This window comes from Rhea americana, unplaced genomic scaffold (genome assembly GCF_003343005.1).
Source record: "Rhea americana isolate MKP2758 unplaced genomic scaffold, rheAme1 scaffold_202, whole genome shotgun sequence".
NCBI classification, from domain to species: Eukaryota; Metazoa; Chordata; class Aves; order Rheiformes; family Rheidae; genus Rhea; species Rhea americana.
This window is the reverse complement of record NW_028186173.1, coordinates 1560109-1563982: the sequence shown is the minus strand read 5'-3', so window position 1 is coordinate 1563982 and position 3874 is coordinate 1560109.

Sequence of the window (3874 nt, the reverse complement as noted above, 5' to 3'; positions counted from 1 at the left end):
TCTGGTGGGACGGGGCATCAAAGCACCACACTCCTGCTCCAGGGACAAGTTTGCAGCTCCTCTGGCCTGGCTTGGAAGTGAAACACAAGCRTCTGCTACTCCTGTGAGTCCCGTGCTCTTTAGGTTTGTGTCCCAAGCATCTGGTAGGCTTTTTTTGTTTGTTTTTCCYCACTTGCACATGTTTTAGTCATATTTCTGCTGTGCGCTAAGCTGAGCCAGAGCTCCAGGCCGCRTATGATGCTGAGGCGAGCAACAGCATTCGGCAGGAAGCGAGTCTAGCCRGAGAGAGCCGCAGAGCTTGCTCTGGGAGGGAAGACGGGAGGAATGAATATTTGCCCCCTGGCATCAATTTCCTGCGTTTTCCAAAACGCAACTGGAAGGTGCCCAGGACCACAGATGTATGTATGTGGGCCTGGCACCCTCCTTGCAGGGACAGGAGGGGAAGCAGTCCGTCGACTTGTAATAGACCTTCTTCCCTCACCCTGGTCTCTGTCTCCSTCAAAAATTGCTGGAATTACCACTTTGCTAGAGATAGCCTCTTCTCCAGAAATACTAATTCATTATTAAATTTCATGCACTATGTAGGCTCGTGTGGCAAAACGCAGATTCTGCCTTGCAAGAGTGAGTGCAGCAAGCGGCGGGGCGAGGGTGTGCGCGGGTGACGGGCCTGCCTCAGCGCCCGCGGCAGGCAGGCAGCGAGCAGCCCCCCCACCAGCGCTCACAAACCTCGCCGGCTTCTCAGGGCACCTCCGAGCCGCTTGGCCTTTCAACGATAGTGAATTTGAACGATGTCCCCTGTGAGTCTGATGCATGGTGGTTCAGAGCCACGTCCGCTGCTGACGTCCTTCGGGAGAGGCTGGTGGATTAGAAGACAGGAACTGAATTCAGTCGTGTTAGTGAACTGCTGCTCGAGGCTGGGTAGTTTCAATGATAACAGCAACCTTGATTTATTTTAAATAGTGTGCTACCTAGGAATGAAATTTTGCTGTGAATTTTGCATAAATGGATTTTTAAGCCTCAGACTAGTTTTGCATCTGTTGTAAGGTTTGCTTCAGCACGAGCTGCTTCAGCAGGCTGCTGCGGTGCCGGGTGGCCTTGCTGGGTAGTAATCTGGGTGGCTGCTGTCTGAGTTATGCTTGTACAGCTTCAGGAGACAAATCTGTGTGTTGTGTTAACGAGAGGAGTTCAAAGCAAGTGCAGAATCTGCGTTTGAGACAGTGTGTTGGATTATGTCCAATCAATTTAGTATTTCAATAGGTAGCATCTGCATTGTATTCTATCAGCAAGCAGCAGCTTGTACATGAGGTTTCTAATGAAATACCACACTGTCTTGGCCCTTGTAGATCAAAGACGTTTTGGCTCCTTCTCAAATGTTTCTTGTGTTCCTTTCACGGCAAATGAGCAGAAGAACATTGTCCCTCTCAGCGCGCAGTGAGATCCGTCCTGCTTGGGCGAATGTCAGCTGAAGAAGGTTGACTTCTTAATCAGAACTGAAATGAAACTTCTCAGTCTGTATTTTTACTTCCCTTCTCATGAAACTTATTCAAGAAAGACTCGTCTCTGTCACTTCACAGACTGTTTGCAGTTATTGGTTCGGGTTATTGAAATACTTTATTTGAATAGTTATGCAATCAAATTTCAGCCTACGGCTTAGTTCAGCCACAGTCACCTTCTAGGAGCACTGAAGCTGCTCTAGCCTGGTCTAGGAGGCACTAGTTAGAGCTCCTCCAGCACTGAAGTAAAAGGGTCTGGCCCCTTTTTAGTGGGAAAGGGAGGCTGTGCAAAGGCACAAGGCTGCTGGAGTGAGGGGAAACGTATCCCTGTGCCAGATCCATGTGGGCCTGTCTGATAGCTCTGGACACCTCTCCGTTTCCCCGATCCAGCCGTCTCACCCTGCACACAAACTGATGGGTACAAAGGCCGCAAGACTCCCAACGCCAGCAGCTYCCTGCATCACCAAGTGAGATTTGTTACTGGTTTCTCCAATTCTCATGTAGGGTCATGTCAGAAAGGTATTTAAATCTCACCGGTTTCCCTACAATTCAAGTRTACGAGTGAAGTTAAAGAGATGCTAAGTGCTCTCCTAATACAAGGCTCTAGCACTGGTTTTGTTTTCCTTTTTGTTTTAAGTCGTGCACTGTTAGAGCATGAATAATGYGACTGAGTTTATTCAGCCATCTTCTCTGCAAAGTGTCCTGTGGACTGAGGGGCGAGGTGGGTAAAGCAAAGGTAGCCATAGCTATTGCATTAAATATGGTGCTCAGAAAATCCTGGCTGTTGAACAGCGGAAAATGGCCCGCAGCGGGCTGCGCTTCCTCCAGACGACCCCCCAGCAGACGCCAGCTCTGACGGCCGAAGAGGGGACCCACGCTGTCGTCTTCGCTCCTAACCCTCGGGCTGCCCGCGGCTCGTCGGTGCGCGGGAGCCTGTGCCGGCTCCGCGGCGGCGGCGGCGGCGGCAGAAACCGCCCGCGGAGGGGGCAGCCGCGGCCAGGCTGGCGCCCGAGCTGGGCTGTCCGGCCCGGCCTGTCTGARCTTCGCGCTGCAAATCGAATTTAACGTTCTCTTTTTTCAAAAAAGCGAGCAAACAAAAAGGCAAGGGTTGTTTTTTTTTTGTTGTAACTGCTGGTTTTAATCCAGTTTTCTACGCTATTTGTAGCGTGCTGCATTTTAGCACTGTGGCAGGAACTGCTGGGATTCCTCTTTGCTAAGATAAAAGAGCCTATCTGCACTTTGGCATTAGCAGTCGGCCAGGGACTGGCCATTCCTGGTGTCAAAAAAGGGCTTGCTTTCATACATACGCATTTGTTTTAATTTCCTTGTGCACCAACAACATGCCAGAGCAGCAGTGTAGGTTTCTTCACGTATTATGTAATGCCACATAACATAACGGGCTTAACTGGAGGCGAGGGGCCGCGTCTGCCCCGGCTTCCCTCCCTGAGGATGCACGCAGCTGGGGACCAGCACTTCTGAGGAAACTGGGGAATGGCCTACTTTCTGGTTCCTTTACAGGAGAACTTGCAAAAGGCAGTAGTTCTGTAGGGATGTGTCTAAGTGTTTGGAAATGGGAATGATTTTTGCCTCGTGACTAATTGCCTTTAACACTTTGGTATAATTCTCGCTTACTGATCAAGGGGGTTGTAATCAAATAGGCTGAAATCAGCTGCAGGATCCAGAGTGTCCAGAGACACGGAGCTTCCCTTCCCAGCGAGATGGGAATGCTTCTCTTCATCCACTTTTTGTGCAGTTTGTGGTCTGTCAAGGAAAACGGCTCCGTGTAAATGACTTGCAGTTGTGCCGCTCTCCGGATCAGAAGTTAATTTCCRAATCGTTCGTGCCCTGTTGCTGCTGTGGCTGCTCTCTTCCTCGCGGCCGGGAAGGTATTACGTGGTGAGGATTACGTGCAACCATTTTGTAACTTCTATTTTCAGAGCTGTGAAAGGCAATACCTGAACGTTAGTGATTGCCATCCCTAAAATAAACAAATGGCAGCTCCAGGGCGCGTGGAGGTTCCCGGGGGAAGGCGAGCGAGCCAGGAAGGTGCAGTCGGCTTCGGCCATGCCGGGGCCGTGCCGGGGCTGTGCCGGGAGCGGGGGCCGAAAGCGCCGCCGTTTACCTCGCTGGGAGGAACTCGCTTCTCGTGGCGGGGCCAAGGCCGTGCCGCGCCGCGGTGCTCGCCCGGGCGCCCGGCAGCCCAGCCGGCGCTGCCCTCCGCGCCGAGTCGGGGTCTCTGCGGGGACGCGCGGAAGCACCAGGCGGTTTGCGCTCCGCTGGCAGCGGACGCCGAGCGCGAGGAGGCAGCCGGGAGCGCGGCGTTGGAGACCCGCGTTCGCCCGGCTCGCGCGGCCGGTCCCGGAGGCTGGCGCAGGCCCGGC